Source organism: Neoarius graeffei, chromosome 3 (assembly GCF_027579695.1).
Source record: "Neoarius graeffei isolate fNeoGra1 chromosome 3, fNeoGra1.pri, whole genome shotgun sequence".
Taxonomy (NCBI): domain Eukaryota; kingdom Metazoa; phylum Chordata; class Actinopteri; order Siluriformes; family Ariidae; genus Neoarius; species Neoarius graeffei.
The window spans coordinates 55,217,584-55,238,198 of NC_083571.1; positions in this window are offsets into that span (position 1 = coordinate 55,217,584).

Below are 20,615 nucleotides of genomic sequence, written 5' to 3' on the forward strand. Positions count from 1 at the left end.
CTCAAGATTTCTTCCTCATGTCGTCTGAGGGAGTTTTTCCTTGCCACTGTTGCCACAGGCTTGCTCATTGGGGATAGGTTAGGGATAAAATTAGTTCGTGTTTAAAGTCATTCAAAGTCTATGAAGCTGCTTTGTGACAATGTCTATTGTTAAAAGCCCTATAAAAATAAACTTGACTTGACTTGACACCCAGAGATAAACCTTCTCCAAACTCTTGCCACAAAGTTGGAAGCACACAGTTGTTAAGAATGTCTTTGTATACTCTATCATTAAGATTTCACTTTACTGGAACTAAACAGCCCCAAAGCTTTTCCAGCATCACAATACCAATGTTACAAAGTGAGATCCATGATGGTTTGCAAAAGTTGATAAGGTACTCCACTGGCCTGAGTTTAACCCCAGTGAATGCCTTTAGGATGAACTGAAACATGGACCATACACTAGGCCTCCTCACCCAACATTTGTGCTCGACATCACTAATGATCTTGTGGCTGAATGGGCAGAGTCATGCTCTAAAATCCAGTGGAAAGGCTTCCCAGAAAAGTAGATGCTTTTGTAGCAGCAAAGGAAGGTCCAACGCCAACTGCAATGGGGTATGATGGTCAGGTGTTCATATACATAAGAAGCACAGGGGTGTTTATTGGAACACAGGGAGTGATGCAAAGAGCGAGGCATTGGAAATCGTAACATGGCTTGAGACCAGAGAGTCTTCTCAACCTAACAGAGTTTGCCAAACACCACCACATTAAAAAATATCCGGTCTAACGCAGATAGTACACTTTTCTGGACAAGCTCATGATATCTTGACCTGGGTCCAGTAACAGTGAAAGCTTTTGGACACACCCTCTATCCATCCATCCATCCATTATCTGTAGTCGCTTATCCTGTTCTACAGGGTCGCAGGCAAGCTGGAGCCTATCCCAGCTGACTATGGGTGAGAGGTGGGGTACACCCTGGACAAGTCACCAGGTCATCACATAGGCACAGACAACCATTCACACTCACACCTATGGTCAATTTAGAGCCACCAATTAGCCTAACCTGCATGCCTTTGGGGGAAACCGGAGCACCCGGAGGAAACCCACATGGACACAGAGAGAGCATGCAAACTCCATACAGAAAGGCCCTCGTCAGCCACTGGGCTCAAACCCAGGACCTTCTTGCAGTGAGGCGACAGTGCTAACCACTACACCACTGTGCCGCCCACACACCTTCTAATTCAATGGATTTCTTTATTTTAATTAATTTAAAGGTACTTCACATCTTAAAGTAATGATAGATGTCGTTTCGCTTTACTTAGTTGAGCGGTTCGTGACATAATATATTCTACAGTTGTGGAATAAGACTATTTACCGTATTATAATTATTTATTAGGCTACAGTATGTACTGTTTTGGTCTTAAACGCATAAAGAAATCAAGAAACTTGTCTACTAATTAACATTTGATGAGGCACACCTTTTAATTAAGAAGCATTCCAGTTGACTACTTCATGAAGCTGGTTAAGAGAATGCTGATAGTTTGCAAAGCATCATCAAGGTAAATGCTGGCTACTTTGAAGAATCTAAAATATGAAACATATTTTGATTTTTAACACTTTTTTTGGTTCCCCACATAATTCTATATATGTTCCAGATGTTATTTCATAGTTTTGATGTCTTAAGTATGATTCTACAATGTAGAAAGTACAAAATACAGAAAAAAAACACTTATGAATGAGTACGGGTGGGCAAACTTTTGATTGCTACTGTATTTTAGTACTTTGACTATATTTTCTTCACTAGAGACAGAATCATTCAGGCTCACATGAGTGTCAAGGGATAGAGGGAATGCAAACAAGAGCCCAAATATCAGCAAGATCATGGGATTGGTGGATGTGGGACATCGGTTAGCATTGAGAGAGACGTGGCTGCAGGCAGCAAATCGATTACAAATGAGCCGCACATGCGCACATGGACACCCTGGAGACATTTCTCCAGGTTAGGAGGAGGTCAGAGTTTTCACTGTGTTTCATTCTTCATCCTAATGGCAGAGGCGTGCAGAAGTGATGAGAGCAATAACACTGGAGAAAACTAGAATATATGAGACTCATGATGTCTCTTGGATGTCAAAGTATCCTCCCTAAAGGCAAGTGAATCTGCGTTATTATCACACGACGACATACATTCATATTTGGGCCCGGACAAGAAGGCAACAGTAGTTCAGACAGATATATCTGAGTCAAGAGTATGTCACTGAAACTTGGGCTCTGGAAAAGACTTCCTGGCTGGCTGAGAGATTTAAAATATTTTCACAGTCTCTCAGAATGTGAACATGTTTACAGGTTTTCAGGTACATAACGAAATAAAATGAGCATTAAAAGCAATACACTAATCTGGATAGCTCTTTAACTTGTCTACTTTTAAACAGTAGTAATACATTTATCAGAACTCAATAGAAAAAAAAATTATTTCACTTTTTTTCTACTCATGACCATACATTATCCGAAACTTTGCAATTTGATGAAGGCTTTAAGCTCAACCCACTTGCCATGGTCAAATTATTTAATATATCCTTGAAAAACGTGTTTCCTCATAAACAGTGAATTCAGGTACTTTTGTTATTTAACTTACTTCCAGTGCATATATCCACATCCAATTTGCACACATTTTGTCATTTGTGCTTATAAATACAACCCCAAATTAGAAAAAGATGGGACAGTATGAAAAATGCAAATAAAAAAAGAAAGCATCGATTTTTAAATTTACTTTGACTTGTATTTCATTGGAGAAAGTATGAACCCAAGATAGTTCATGTTTTGTCTGGTCAACTTCATTTCATTTGTTAATATACATCCATTCTTGCGTGTCAGACCCACAACACATTTAAAAAAAAAAGTTAGGACAGGAGCAATTTAGGGCTAGTAATGAGGTAAAACAATTAAATAATGATGTGATTTGAAACAGGTGATGTCAACAGGTGATTGTAATCATGATTTGGTACAAAATCAGTATCCTGGAAAGGCCTAGTCTTTGAGGAACAAAGATAGGCTGAGGATCTTCAGTTTGTCAACAAATGCATGAGAAAATTATTGAAATGTTTCAAAACAATGTTCCTCAAAGAAAGATAAGATGGTATGAAGGGATTTGGATATTTCACCCTTCGTGGTGCATAATATTATTAAACAATTCAAAAAATCTGGAGGAATTTTGGTGCATAAAGGGCAAGGGCACAAGCCTAAGCTGAACACCCATGATCTCTGATCCCTCAGATGGCACTGCATCAAGAACTATCATTCATCTACAGCTGGGCTCAGGATTATAACCACATGGGCTCAGGATTACTTTAGGAAACTTTTGTCAAGCTCTACAATACAGAGTTACATCCATGAATGCCAGTTAAAACTTTACTGTGCAAAAAGGAAGCCTTATGTTCACTGTGTCCAGAAGCGCTGTTGACTTCTCTGAGCTCGGAGGCATCTGGGATGGACCATCACATAGTGGAAATGTGTGTTGTGGTCAGACGGATCAGTATTCCACGCCTTTTTTGGAAGAAACAGACGCTGTGTGCTCCGGACTAAAGATGAAAAGGACCATCCAGACTGTTACCAGCAACAAGTCCAAAAGCCAGGGTTTGCCATGGTATGGGGTTGTATCAGTGCCCTTGGCAAAAGTAACTTACACTTCTGGGATGGAGCCTTAATGCAGAAAAGCACACTGAGATTTTGGGGCAACATATGCTGCCTTTAAGATGACACCTTTTCCAGGGACATTCCAACAAGACAATGCAAAGCCACATTCTGCACACATTACAAAGGCATGGCTGTGGAAGAAGAGGGTGCTGTCCCCTCTGTCCCCAATAGAGAATGTGTGGCAAATTTTGAAATGAAAAATATGATGACGACCCTGTACTCTTGCATATTCTTAAAAGCGGTTTGCAAGAAGAATGGGACAAAAATAACACCTGAAACACTTCATCACTTGGTGTTTTCAATCCCGAAACATATTTTAAGTGTGTGAGAAGGAATGGCAACATTATAAAGTGGTAAATGCTTTACTGTCCCAACTTTTTTTTTTAAGTGTTGCAAGAAGTGGTGTTTATTTTTTGAAAAAAAAAAAAAGAAAAAAAAATGTGCTGTTGTATTGTTTTGAGTGCAATACAGGTCAAAGACTACTTATAAATCACTGTTTTAAGTTTTAATTTCAATTTCAACGTACCATCCCAACTTTTTTTCTGATTTGGGGTTACATAAACCAAAGACTGTGTGTTCAAAAGCATATGTTTACAAGGGATATGTTTCTGGACATTTGGTACATTGTATGCACTGAAAAAAAAAAAGTGTCTGAATACTAATTCCCCTTCACTATAGACTGGATGTCAGTGCATGTCTCATTATGATATTCAATTTTTAAAAAATAGTTTTCATACCTTTTTATATACACCTTATTAGTTGCATTTACTAGAGGGGAAACATCTCATCTCATCTCATCTCATTATCTGTAGCCGCTTTATCCTGTTCTACAGGGTCGCAGGCAAGCTGGAGCCTATCCCAGCTGACTACGGGTGAAAGGCGGGGTACACCCTGGATAAGTCACCAGGTCATCACAGGGGAGTGGAAACATATCAAATTGTATTTATTTTTAAAAACCTTTTTCATAATTTTTTTTTTCTAAATTTCATTCTCGACATTCATGGCATTTTACATGTACAGACTTAGTTCGAATTCGAAGGATATTAGAGAAGAATTGCACCCCCCACCCCCAAAAAAAATCTTAAAAAGGACGAAAAAAAATTAATTGATCAATTAAGCATTTAATTAATGCATTCATTGTATTATTATTCATTCATTCACTCATTTATGATTTGGTATTATCTTGTTTACATAAGTAAAGAAATAATTTCCCAAAGACTGTTCTGGAAAAGTCTTTCTCTTGACAGAAGTTTAACGGTGAATCGCCCAAAGACTAGATTTTTGGTTTTATTAAGTCTGAAAATTTATGTATAACAAATGTAAATTTAAAGTTCTGGGGGGGGGGTGTATGAAAATCAGCAATCAACTGGTGAATCTTTTTTTTTTTAACTGATATTGTTTTCTCTTAAAATAATTTCATCCATCATCTGTAGCCGCTTATCCTGTCCTACAGGATTGCAGGCAAGCTGGAATCTATCCCAGCTGACTATGGGTGAGAGGCAGGGTACACCCTGGACAAGTCGCCAGGTTATCGCAGGGCTGACACATAGACACATACAACCATTCACACCTACAGTCAATTCAGAGCCACCAATTAGCCTAATCTGCATGCCTTTGGGGGAAACCAGAGCAAACCCACGCAGAGAACATGCACACTCCACACAGAAAGACCCCATCAGCCGCTGGGCTCGAACCTAGAACCTTCTTGCTGTGAGGCAACAGTGCTAACCACTACACCACCCCCTGTCTTGCACAGTTCTACTTTATACCTCATTAAACCCACAGGCTCCTTCTGGGGGGGACAGCCACCAGGGACGGACTGGGACCAAAAAACAGCCCTGGATTTTCCCCCCAAATAGGCCCACTATACTATAATATACTATACTATAGTGCTATAGTAAAGTGCTATAGTGGTATATTGTCTGTCATAACAAAACCCACACAGATGAACTATTTTCATAACATTTTTTTTTTGTCATAACAAAACCCATTTACAGATGAACAGGTTTTTGGGCTTTTGCTGGGGGTGGTAACTGAAAAACTGCTCCAGGCTGTAACTGTCTGAACTGGGGCGGCTGAAATATTGGGGCACTGATCCCTCATTCTGGCACTTTCCTGGACTCTCCCTGTCATCTTTTGAGCTGCCACAATCTTCAACCTGAATAAACAAACAATTGAAAAGATGAAGTTGGATGCTAATGCTATTGTTGATTATATCTAAACTATGCAATGGCATCTAGGAAAACCCTTCACACTGTGCACTGACATAATGCTTGATTAACATTTGTTTAATAGTATTATTTGGAATGACAGCCTTTAAACCTGTACTTGTACCTCAAAATTCTATTTTTAAAAACCAGCCAAAACTTTGGATAAACATAGCATTTGATACCTAGGCTACAGACAAGAAGAAAAAAACAGATTTGGAGGTTTTTCCTAAATCCCAATTACATTTTTAGCCTTTTAGGTCTATTCTGTGTAAGAATTAGCCTGCTTGACACATTTTATAGTTTTAATATTATGCTGATTTTTTGGTAGGTAAGCCTGACAAACAGATCTAAAATTAGGCTATTAACAAATTGCACAATGCAATGCTGCTGTGATTAGTTATGATAACATTCAACCAATCATCCTTCAAACAACATTTGTAGCCTATTCCACAGACATTCCACCACGCACCACGAAAGAGAAGACAAAAATAAATAGTGCCAAAATGGAAAACACTTCTCCCCCTCAAACTTTTGGTTAATGATAGGCTAGAGCTTTGGTTCTCTTGAACGTAAAGAGCCTAATCTGCATGAATTATGCAGAGGTGAACATATGAAATCGCGGCCATTTGTGCTTGCCTATCTATTTATAATTGGCTTGCTTGGTAGTTACGTGTTTGTTTTGACAGCAATAAACCACATATTTCTCATCATCACACCGCAAATCCAGTCAGTAGAAGATTGGCCTACTATGAGAGGGGTCTACAGTATGAGTGGCCTTTACATAACCTGTTTTATGCTATGGTTTTATGTCGTTGTCACTTACCGGTACCTCCTCCTCCGGTGAAATTCCCTCAGCTGTCTGCCCCTCATCATGACTATCATCATCAGCATGTGGTTGGTCAGGTTGGATGTCCACCTGGTTCTCAGTCTCGCTCAGTGATAACGTGACATGAACATTACTGCTGCTGCTGCTTGCAGTTGCACTGCTGCCAAAAAGCTCTGTGAGCTTTCTACATTTTGAAGCATCTTCTTCAAGTGACTTCACTTTCTTTTGTTTTAACTTTTCCCATCCACCTTTCTCCTTACGTTTTCCGCTTGCCATCTTTCTGTTGACAGACACTAACATTACTCTTCTTTGTTGGCTTTTAGGCCTATGGAATAATGATTGACGGATAAATTATCATCTTAGCACCACCTGTTGTTAGTTGATAGACTGAAAATTTTGGTTGTTGAACAGGGCCGACGGCCGTAGACCAGACAGCCGTTCTGGACTTTTCCAGAATGCACAGATTGCCAGTCCGCCCCTGACAGCTACTAGAAAATTCTCGGACAGTCTCAGTTTTCCTGTAGCTTCTTTCTGAAGATCACTAAGTGTGAAGCAAGTCAACCCTGCGACACTACCATTGTTCACTGCCCACCTCCATGTCATATCTCAGATGAGTACTAACCTTTGTGTATGTTTGAATCAGCAGACATTGATTTCCTCTATCTCTCTCTATCTCTCTCAATTGCTTAATGTGCTGGTCGTTAAAATCTAATTGGTCTTAATAATAAGTATCAGTACAACATTTTATTGATCCCATATACCCTCCTACACAAACACTCTTCAAGATTTTAGTAGTCTATTAATGTCACCAATCTAACCAATATTCATCACAGTAGTAGATCGTAGTTAATTTACAGAACCCATTAATTTTATATATAATTATATAACACTGATTGCTTGTTCTCTGATGTCTTTCAATGGCTAAAGAATGGAACTGTTCAGATTCTGCAATGCATCATATCACTAGGTCTCATTGATAGCTTAATAAGAATGATGCGGGGCAAGATATTTTATACACACACACACACACTCTTAAGGATCGACAGCTATCATGTTACCTGCAAAACCCAGTCATGTTAAATAGAAAGTTTGTAACCCTTTCATTTAAACCAGAAAAAAAACACCCTACCTACAGTTCAATTCAATTTTATTTGTATAGCACTTTTAACAATAGTCTTTTTCACAAAGCAACTTTAAAGAAATATATACTCACCAGCCACTTTAATAGGAACTTGTTCTTAATTCTAAGGTTCCTGTTTTTGGCTGCAGGAGTGGAACCCAATGTGGTCTTCTGCTGTTGCATGCTGAGATGCTTTTCTGCTCACCACGGTTGTAAAGAGTTGCTATGAGTTGCTGCATCCTTCCTGGCAGCTCGAACCAATCTGGTCATTTTCCTCTGAGCTCTCTTATCAACAAGGCGTTTGTTTCCACCCACAGAACTGTCGCTCACTCAATGTGTTTTGTTTTTCATACCATTCTGTGTAAACTCTAGAGACTATTGTGTGCGAAAACCCCAGGAGATCAGCAGTTTCTGAAATACTCAAACCAGTCCATCTGGCTCAAACGAACACCCATGCCATAGTGAAAGTCACACTTTCTCACCATTTTTCCCTTTCTGATGTTCAAAGTGAACATTAACTTGATTATCTTGATTTGTATCTGCATGATTTTATGTATTGTGCTGCTATCAAGGGATTGGCTGATTAGAGAACTGAATAAAACAGCAGGTGGATGGGTGTACCTAATAAAGTGGCCAGTGAGTATAGAAATTCCTGATATAAACTTTAAACATGTGGCTTTATCAATTTTAAATAAGTTCTGTCACCTGTGAAGCAGCCCAAATGAAAGCCAAATCTCATGGTGTTTTACTCGACGATATGAATCTACAGTCTGGGTTAAAAAGAAATCAGCCTCAGAGTCACATCATACTCATCTGTGTATTTTTTTCCACATCCAGATGGTTCTGTTGTACATAGTTTCACAAAAATCCAAGATAATCTGCCATGTTAAATGCAATTAATCTGATGTGGATACCAAATATTGAACCTTACTATATAATCTTTCATCCACCCCTGATAAGGCATTCTATTACAGGCATTTAGCAGACACTCTTATCCAGAGTGACATACAGTACAACATACCCAGAGCAGCCTGGAGGTTAAGTGCCATGCTTAAGGGCACTTCAGCCATTCCTGCTGGTCTAGGGAATCAAACCAGCAACCTTTTAGTCCCAAAGCTGCTTCGCTAACCAGTAGGCCATGGCATCCGATATAGATCAGATAAAGCAGTCATAAAATGTTTTTAAATGGGATTGAATCATACCTGGAACCTATTCTAACAGAATGGTGTCTGTTATAGGGTTCTACATCACAACTTTAAGAGGTGGCTTACTAGGACAAACTAAAGGATGTGAGACTACAGTGGTGCTTGAAAGTTTGTGAACCCTTTAGAATTTTCTATATTTCTGCATAAATATGACCTAAAACATCATCAGATTTTCACACAAGTCCTAAAAGTAGATAAAGAGAACCCAGTTAAACAAATGAGACAAAAAATATTATACTTGGTCATTTATTTATTGAGGAAAAGGATCCAATATTACATATCTGTGAGTGGCAAAAGTATGTGAACCTCTAGGATTAGCAGTTGATTTGAAGGTGAAATTAGAGTCGGGTGTTTTCAATCAATGGGATGACAATCAGGTGTGAGTGGGCACCCTGTTTTATTTAAAGAACAGGGATCTATCAAAGTCTGATCTTCACAACACATGTTTGTGGAAGTGTATTATGGCACGAACAAAGGAGATTTCTGAGGACCTCAGAAAAAGCGTTGTTGATGCTGATCAGGCTGGAAAAGGTTACAAAACCATCTCTAAAGAGTTTGGACTCCACCAATCCACAGTCAGACAGATTGTGTACAAATGGAAGAAATTCAAGACCAGTGAATGGAGTGGTCGACCAGGAGTGGTCGACCAACAAAGATCACTCCAAGAGCAAGGTGTGTAATAGTTGGCAAGGTCATAAAGGACCCCAGGGTAACTTCTAAGCAACTGAAGGCCTCTCTCACATTGGCTAGTGTTAATTTTCATGAGTCCACCATCAGGAGAACACTAAACAACAGTGGTGTGTATGGCAGGGTTGCAAGGAGAAAGCCAATGCTCTCCAAAAAGAACATTGCTGCTCATCTGCAGTTTGCTAAAGATCACGTGGACAAGCCAAAAGGCTATTGGAAAAATGTTTTGTGGACGGATGAGACCAAAATAGAACTCTTTGGTTTAAATGAGAAACATTATGTTTGGAGAAAGGAAAACACTGCATTCCAGCATAAGAACCTTATCCCATCTGTGAAACATGGTGGTGGTAGTATCATGGTTTGGGCCTGTTTTGCTGCATCTGGGCCAGGACGGCTTGCCATCACTGATGGAACAATGAATTCTGAATTATACCAGAGAATTCTAAAGGAAAATGTCAGGACACTGTCCATGAACTGAATCTCAAGAGAAGGTGTGTCATGCAGCAAGAAAACGACCCTAAGCACACATGTGGTTCTATCAAAGAATGGTTAAAGAAGAATAAAGTTAATGTTTTGGAATGGCCAAGTCAAAGTCTTGACCTTAATCCAATCGAAATGTTGTGGAAGGACCTGAAGTGAGCAGTTCATGTGAGGAAACCCGCCAACATCCCAGAGTTGAAGCTGTTCTGTACGGAGGAACGGGCTAAAATTCCTCCAAGCCGATGTGCAGGACTGATCAACAGTTACCGCAAATGTTTAGTTGCAGTTATTGCTGCACAAGGGGGTCACACCAGATACTGAAAGCAAAGGTTCACATACTTTTGCCCCTCACAGATATGTAATATTGGATCATTTTTCTCAATAAATAAATGACCAAGTATAATATTTTTGTCTCATTTGTTTAACTGGGTTCTCTTTATCTACTTTTAGGATTTGTGTGAAAATCTGATAATGTTTTAGGTCATATTTATGCAGAAATATAGAAAATTCTAAAGGGTTCACAAACTTTCAAGCACCACTGTATACCTAACAAAGTCTGTAATGCAACTTGTGTTCTAACTCGGACAGTTTTGGAGCACTGCAGATGATCAGAAATGCTGCTGCATGTCTATCTTCAATCACACAGAATGTGTACATGTGAGATCTCAATTCATCCCACTCCACTGGCTCCTGTAGAAAGTTAAAATCCTTGACACTAGCCTACAGAGGAACTGATGACATTCCACCCACCTGTATGGAGTCTGCTGATACCACCATTAAATATAATCACAGTTCCATAATTGTGCAATGAATTCCCAGTCATTGTTCTTTATTTTTCCTTACAACCATTACAAAAAGTGTCAGCACTTCTTTCCTTTAAAAATACTTCCAGCAATACAGAAACCATACCAGTTCTCTTTGTTGAGATGTGTCCATTTTTACCTTGTTACCTTTGGCTGTCTTCACGCTAACCCATATGACTATATTATTGTTAGAACTGTATATTTTGTCGACCATTTACATTTGATTTCTGTTCTTTCAACTCTCTCAAACACTGTTTGAACTTGGAGGAGTTGTAACTCTTTTGGCTATTTTAATCTTTGTGCCTCATTTTTATGTCTCACATGAGTGTCCTGAGTGCCTTAAGCATGTCTTAAATTGAGGTCCTGTCTGTCAGTATGACTAATTTTGCCTCAGCACCAACTTTAGATTGGTTAAGGCAGGGAGAGAATAATAACTAAATGAAATTATCCATGGTATCTACCCAGAATGGAGTATAGTAATATTTACTCCATTCAGTAATATAAAAAGTAAATGTATAGTAAGACATTTTTTACATGATAGTTAAGGAACTTGGTTAATGGATAGTGCTTTCTATTAGATGTGTAGAAGAACTTTATTCATCACACATACACTTGTGAAAATCCTCTCTGCATTTAACCCATCTGAAGCAGTGAACACACAGACGTGCAATGAGCACACACACACACACAGAGTCCATTTAAAATCAAGAATTGCCCGTCTGGTATAGACAGCAATGAAAGTGATAGGGAGGTCTGAAAAGCTGCCCCTACAGGCCTTCTATGAGCAGTCTGTGCTTAGACATGCACAGAGAATTTTGTCTGATAAGTCCCATGTCCTCCACTCTGAATATGAACTTCTACTATCAGGCAAACGCTATAGAGTCCCCTACTGCAGGCTTAACCGCTTCAAAAATTCATTCTTGCCAACTTCAGTCAGAGTTTTGAATGCTTCTAAGGCCAAAGGTGTTGTGCAATAGGGCTAAGGATGGGTCATCATGGTGGTTTTTGGGTGTGTATTTATACTCATGGTTCTGTGTGCAGGTGGCATGGTGGTGTAGTGGTTAGCACTGTCGCCTCACAGCAAGAAGGTCTGGGTTCGAGCCCCATGGCCGGCGAGGGCCTTTCTGTGTGGGGTTTGCATGTTGCCCGTGTGGATTTGCTCCGGTTTCTCCCAAAGACATGCAGGTTAGGTTAACTGGTGTCTCTAAATTGACTGTAGGTGTGAATGGTTGTCTGTTAGGGTGCATCAGTTGCCCCTTAAAAATGAAAAGTTCCTCTGGTCATGATGCATTTTTGTTTTTATGTTCCTTTTGGTAAGAAAACACACTGGGTGAAATATTTTGACAAAATTCAAAAGTTTAATGGTGGCACCAGGAGCTCAAAATTATGGAAAAAGCTGCTATTTTATGACTTTTATGACAAAATTTCCATCACTTTTCATGAAACATTATGGCACCTTATAGAGTATACCGAATATCTTAGATACACATTTTTAGTACATATTCTAAATATATTATCAAGCACAGTTTGAGTTTTAGCTGTTCATTGAATCATTGTTCAGCTACTTTTAAACAATACAAATGTATTTTGAATCACATTAATGCTTCTCAATCCCTTGCAAAGGTTCTTAACATGATCTCTGGGTCACAAGAAATCAATAAATGGAGTCCAACATTGTGATTCAAACCTTACGCAAAAACATAAAATAAGCATTTTTTGGCAAAAAAATGAACCTCATGGTGCCACCATTAGACTTTTGAATATGGTCAAAAAATTTTACAGGATGTCTTTATTGGTGAAAAGGAACACCCAAACAAAAATGCATCAGATTTTATGAAAATGAGGGCAACTGATGCACCCTAATATACACATACCTATAACTATCTACATATCCGTACATACACAGGCACCCATGATATCATAATTATGCATATTGTGCATATATATTATATACAATTATGCATATTATATACATACATACATACATACATACATACATACATACATACATACATACATACACACATATCCATACATACCCATACCCACATATATACATATATGTTGCTGTGAGGCGACAGTGCTAACCATTACACCACCATGCCACCCTAGTGTAAGTACTTTAGAGGGTCCTGACATGCTGTTGTACCCCTAAAGGTACAGTAATGTACTTTATTTTCTGAGAGTGTACATGGGAAATCCTTCACAATAAGAGGGTTTTGTAGTTTCTTGGTAACTTGAAAAGTGTTGCCATCTCATTATCTCTAGCCGCTTTATCCTGTTCTACAGGGTCGCAGGCAAGCTGGAGCCTATCACAGCTGACTACGGGCAAAATGCGGGGTACACCCTGGACAAGTCGCCAGGTCATCACAAGGCTGACACGTAGACACAGACAACCATTAACACTCACAGTCAATTTAGAGTCACCAGTTAACCTAACCTACGTGTCTTTGGCCTGTGGGGGAAACCAGAACACCCAGAGGAAACCCACGCAGACATGGGGAGAACATGCAAACTCCACACAGAAAGGCCCTTGTCGACCACGGGGCTCGAACCCGGACCTTCTTGCTGTGAGGCAACAGCGCTAACCACTACACCACTGTACCACCTAAGTGTTGCCATATTAAAATGAAATATATTGTCATATTAACTTCAAGCGAGATTTAAAAAAAAACTCTTTATAGCGGATATAACATATGAACTCCAGTGTGTGGCGAACATCCCCAACATTGAAATTTTTTATTAACAAACTGGATATGAATGGTTTTATTACTAAACCATTCATGGGGCATTTTCAAAACAAATTTAGTATTCATGACAATCCCATAATTCTATGAAAACATTTGTATACGACTAAAGTCTGAATTTATAGTCAAGTTAATGTAAACCTTGACTTGATTGATTGACTTCAAATCATATAGTTCATGTAGATTATTGCATGTTGAAATGTAGAATATTCTGCTGAGTTGAAGGACATTTTCACACCTGAAAGTCTGGACCAAGGTTCATGTTGAATACATTTGATCTGGTTAGTTTTGGTTTGCAATTTTGTGAACAAACTAAACATCTTTGCATGACATAGCTTCATTAGCTTCATCCTGTCATCATCACTTCCATGGTGCATCATCCTGTACTTGACACTGATTAGTTTGTAGATGGGCGTGAGTCTGACATCGGCATGTTGTCAATTCGGCCAGTAGCTTTTTTCTTTTCTTTCCTAATGGCATTGCACTTCTTCATATACTGTTGTTGCAGGTTTGTTATCATCAGGTGGCATTGTTCTCCCATCCTCTCATATCCTCTCTCTCACTCATCCTCTCAGAAAATAAATTATAAATTTCAGCATTTTTATGTGTTTTTTCAAGTAGACTTTTGATGTTTTCATCGGACCAAATTGCAATTAAATATTTTTCTCCATGCTACCATAGCTCCTTTTTACTTCTATTCTATTTTTCTTCTTCCTTTGTTTAATGAGTGATAGCCTGCTGCAACTTTCTGTAATTGGTCCGAAAGTCTGAACCATCCAAAAAAGTGTTTTTACAACAAACTGAACCATAGTTCTGTTTTATCCAGACTGAGACCACCTCTTTTGGTCGGACCAAATTTTGGTCTGGACCATGGTCTGAGGTATCGTTTACCTTTCACACCTGCTATTTTGGTTTCGACCAAAATGAAAAGTCCAAAGGTCTGGACCAAACAAGGTAGGCGTGAAAGCACCCTAAATTGCTTATTTGTTTAGATTTACAGTGTTTAGTAGTCACCCTTATCCAGAAGTGCTTTGTAGTCTCTATAAAAACACATCCTTCACTAGGCTAGGGCTAGGCTAAAAATACCATTGAAAGCATTTAGTGAAACCCAGTCTCTTATATTATTGGTATGATTAAAGGGAGAAAAAAAAACCTCAATACAACCCCATGAATTAGGAGAAATGAAACTAATTCAATTATGACAGGAAATGCTGCCCAAAGATGGGCCAGTCTGTTTACACACAGCCATAAGCCGTAAACAAATGCCTCAGCTGACAGAAATTTGACGTCTGTCATATCACACTTTTGAAAGAAAGGATGAAAGCTGACTTATAAATCAGCTCCATTTTCCATGGCATCTTTTGTGCAACACTCCAGTTCATCAACTGTTAACTCAAAAACTATTTTAAAACAGTAGTTTCCCTGAATGATGGGCTTGGTGTACATGATCACCTGGGTACAATATAGGTTTTTAGCTTTATTTTGTCATCTCTTCTGCTCCAGACGCTTATTACGGACTACCAAAAACACTACCTCACCCACTGAATAGCATGCCAAAATACGACTCCACTACACTTTCAGTGACCACAAGCTGGCCTAATGGTTAGCATGTCCCCTGCTTCATCGGGAGATCACAGGTTCTACTCACAGTTGGGTCATGCCAGACCATCATAAAAGTGGTACCCATTACCATCTACGTACCAAGGCATGCTGCAATACAGATGTGAGTAGGGAGTTGCAGTTACTAGAGGACCAGCCCTCCACTGTAACCTGAGCTATGTAATAGGTGAGAAGCCAAGGGCTATCAAAATGGAGATTGGCACTGTCCAATGCACCTCAAAAGACTTTTTAGTGCTGGGCCGGGAGACTGCCTGGGAAGACCAGGTCCTGGTGCAGGAGGAACTTTGACTTGACATTTTCAGTAGAATATACAATTAGTATGGATATAGTAAGGAGTCTGGACACAGCCATGATGAAACACATCTCCAATCATTTGTACTTCTTTTACTCCTCAATAGAACTGTGCTTCAAACTTTACTGACAGCCCACATTCATACACCAGCATTTATTGCGAGATTCCCAGGCACCCATGGCACCTAATATCATTTATTAGTCTTTGTTTGGCCAAACTACTCCAGCAAACTAATAAATGTCAAATATTTTAACTGGGAAAAGGTGTTACCATTAAGTACAGAGCATGTAGAATGACATTTAATTCTAATTTAGCTCAGCTAATGCAAAGTGGACCTTTCCAGCTGATGAACCTGTTCCATGGTTGTCCATTGTGCATAGAGACAGATAGAGAATACAGTCAATTCAAAGTGCACTATTGTGGTACGTGATTCAATGACAACTCTGGATACTCGGGACAGAAAATGACATGCTTTCATGTTTAATGCAGCACCCAAACACAAATACAAAAGATGTTCATTCAGATTTTAAAATGTCACTGATAAGCATAATCACAGCTCTTAGATGTATAATTGGTTGAATGAGTGACATTTTGTTGGATGTTTGAGAATGCGGTGTGTTTAAGAGTAAGGTTAAAGTTGTGATGGTTAAATTACTCTTTAATATGTACACTACAGCATTTCTTATAAGAACACATTTCTTATAAAATACCTGTTTTCCTCTCTCTCTCTCTTTCCCTTCTTCCACTTTTTCTCACTATATATTCCCCAGCTTATTAAATCCCTCTTACTGAATCCCTCTTTCCCTCGATATCCCTCTCTCCCTTCTTCTGACTTTGACTTTATTCACACTCTCCCCCCTCCTTTCAGTCATCTTCCTGTCTCTTTCCTGCTGTCTCCTCTTAAAAAGCATCTTTTCCCTCATTCTCTTTTCCCCTTATTTATTTCTGCTCCATATCTCCCTTTCTCTATTTTCATTGCTTTTCACTCTATATTTTTAGATTTGCTTCTCCTTCTCTCTCTCTCTCTCTGACATAAATTTGCCAAAAAATGAATAATAATAAGAAGAAGGAATAATAATAATAATAATAATAATAATAATAATAATAATAATAATAGCATGTCTAAGTCTACTAAAAGAGAAGTAGACTCGATGCCAAGTGACTTATTAGTTTCCTTCATATGGTCATGAACCTTGTGATTTCCACTTATATTATGCACAATAAATTGTTTATTTGGAGTTTTTATATGTAAGCAAGTTTTATGCAAAATGGTCAGAATGCATTTAATCATTTTAAATTGCACTTGGAGGAGATATTTCAATCTCCCTTTGCTCACACACGAATTAAATGGATTTTACTGTGCAGCATGTTAGTCGACCTTGTCTTTAAATGCCCTAATAAATAAAAGTGACTTGAGTCATGAAAATATCCACTGAACAAAAGACAGAACAAATGATTGCAAATGTCCTATAAAGCTCCATGAGCAGTAGCTGGTAAAGATTCAGTGATGGGTGGCATGAGTATTAAAAGAAGTACATTGAGTATTACAGTCTGATGGAGAGAGCTAGCAAGATCTTCTGATTCATTTTTATTATTCTTCTTATTTTTTTAATCCTAAAAATTCTTGGGACAAGCTAAAAATGTACTTTAAAGTCAATATTTAATTCAGCATTGCTTCCCAGACCATGTGACAACAAGACGGACTACAAACATGGCTGCTAACTTCAACACCTAGAGTATTACGTGGCTGACAAACATGGCCACCTACTGTACAACAACACCAGTACTCCTTTTTGACCAACAGGGAATGGGTTTTGTTGATTTGTGCACCAAATTTTGAAACTTTCAGAGCACTTTGACCAAAAATAAATTGGTTTGGAAGCTGAAAAGTTGGTTCCCAGCTGGAACTGAAATATAGCTGGTTTTTACAGTGCGAATATCAGTGGGCATGTCATTAGTTTGGAGAGGAAGCAGGGCACAGCAATGGAGAACGCAACAGAAAAGGATACATCTTCTGAAAAAAATGGACCAAAAACAAATATCTGCAATAACAGAACAAAAGTTTGCAGGTAATCAGTGCACATTGCCATCTTACTACTACTGTTTACTCTCGTTGTGGATTGTGCAACACCCTCCATTCATGACACATCCTTGATTACAAAGGTTCTGCTCAATACTGGTGAAAACGTGAGCTGGTTTGCAAGCTGGCACGAAGGTTCAAAGAATCCTGAATGGAACCCTTTCAAGAACCTGTTCCTTGTTGCTCAAAAAAGGGTGCCAGAGTACTACATGTCCTACAAACATGGCTGCCAACTACAACACCCAGAGTACTACTTGTCTTTAATATACAAAAATGACCGTAAGTATCAATACTCACATGCATTGTTTTAACTGTTTATGTGACACTTCCAAAACACCAGTCCTCGTTTTAGCTGTTACAATAACATATTAGAATGAACATAAACCTATGATTTGCCTTGCAACTCAAACTATTGTCAAAGTTGCTGTTCTAGAAAATTAGTCAACGTTCTGACCAATCGAACTTGAGAATTCAACAATGCTGTGGTGTAAATGTATTTAATGCACTATAGTAATAAATGTAGATGAAGGACATGGTTAAAATGGAGGTGACCTGACCTCTGTTATAGCGTGAAGCATGCAGAGAAGAAGACAGCTGAGAACAACAGGACACATTGTCAGATGATTATCCGACTCTGGAGAAAGAAAAAAATAAACAAACAGCAAAGCTGGGACAGAGTTTGATGTCTTTTCTGTGGCCAGATTGGTGCTGATATAAACTTCAATTACCACCAGTGATGGTGTTGCTGTGAATCATGTTATTAACCAAACAACACAGTGCTATATCCAGAGGGCTATGGAACTAATGGTCTAAGGCTACATCCACACGACAATGGCAACGAGATGTTATTTAAAAATATATCGAGTCCAAATGGGCAACGATCAGTAAAATATCAGGTCCATATGGCAACGCAACGCTTGCTGAAAATGATGCAATACACATGCCACACCTCTAGGGGCGCTGTAAGACTGTCCCTTCGGAGACACCAGAACAATAGAAGAAGTAAGGACGCATGCGCATAAACTATTATGCGCGAGACTTCATATTAGCCACAAAGTCAGGAAAATATGTTCGTAAAATTACATTATAATGACCAAATACAATGAAAAGTATTTTTCCAGTCTCACCTGTGAAAGGTAATCCCATGTGATCTCGTTTGGATGGCAAACCTGTTGGTACAGTTAAACGCAGCTAATCTTTATTCTCCGCTTTGACCTATCCAATATGGCGGCGAGGATGATGTATGATTCTACGCAGAAGGCGGCGTCTTTAATGGTCCGGAATAAATTGAATGCTACACGTTGATGGATTAATTTGCTCTTCTACGCCCTTTTTGAGGAATGTATTGTAGGACTTAAATCAACATCTGAAGAGGTGAGATCGCTCCTTTTTTTCCCTATTTTTGCTGGCGGGATTGACTCTGCCCTAAGGGCAGAGTCTCTCTCTCTCTCTCACTTTGCACCATTACACAATAAATATTCACAGTGAAAATATTTTGTAAACGCGTTTCATGAACCAAGTTATAGGATTTGTTGACAACTCGCATCGAGTTCGTTACACTTCTACCCGGCGTGAAGCACTCACAGTCATGTGGTTGTGACGTCATCGTAAACAAATCCGTTCTACTCATCCAGACGACTTCACAACGGCAACGTTGCCAGATCTTTCCACTCTGGAACCTGTTCTCAAAAAGATTGCGTTTTGGGCACCCAAAACGCCGGTGCCGTGTGGACGCCAGGCCTAAACGATAAGCAATTGTATTGGAGTCACCTGAATCCGTTGCCGTGTGGACAGGGCCTAAGAGTCCACAACGGCTTCACACTGCAAGTCTTCCGCTTGATGAAAGAAGATGATTGTCCTGAGAGGACGCCTGTTATTCTGAACATAAGAGGAGAAAACATGGCTGGCATTGTAAGGCACTTTACAGATAAAAGTGTGTGTGTGTGTGTGTGTGTGTGTGTGTGTGTGTGTGTGTGTGTGTGTGTGTGTGTGTGTGTGTCAGAGAGCCAGTATTGACTCAGTTTGGTTTTTGTATTTGTGTAAATAAGGCATTGTTATGTCTGTCAGGCTGGTTGCACTGATTTTGTTTGTCCTTTAAGCCATGTTGTTCTGCAGGACGAGCAATGAATGCTTATTCCATAGCACCAGTTGCAAGGTTTTTAAAAATACACACATTCTCATGCATTATAATTTCTGTAGTAACAGCTAATTGAGTGCCAGACTCTCCATAATTTAAGCTGAATAATAATAATAATAATAATAATAATAATAATAATAATAATAATATCCAGATTAAAATCTGTGCTGTTATTTAACAAAAAAGAATAATATGCAATCACTGATATGACGTAAATTTTCTGTCAGGAGATTTAACATTTAACAAGGCATCTCCATTGTAGACACTTTGTGATATTTATAGCAGCTATAATGTCTGGAACTAACTTGTTTTAGGATTTCCCCCAACATTAAATGTAAGTATAAATGGATAAAAAATGATATTCTAAGTGAATAAAATACTACTACTACTACAAATAATAATAATAATAATAATAATAATAATAATAATAATAATAATAATAGGTAAATATTTGTTGTATAAGAGGAATAAAATACTTCAGGACACACACACACACACACACACACACACACACACACACACACACACACACACAAATGTATTTCCTTCACTTATGGGGTGCAATTGTGTGTGTGTGTGTGTGTGTGTGTGTGTGTGTGTGTGTGTGTGTGTGTGTGTGTGTGTGTGTGTGCATTCTCTTCTCTTATTGCAGGCTGATATACACTGCTAATAAAAAGAGACTACACTGGTCTCTCTTCCTCCAGCATCAGACAGTTGGAGAGAGAGAGAGAGAGAGAGAG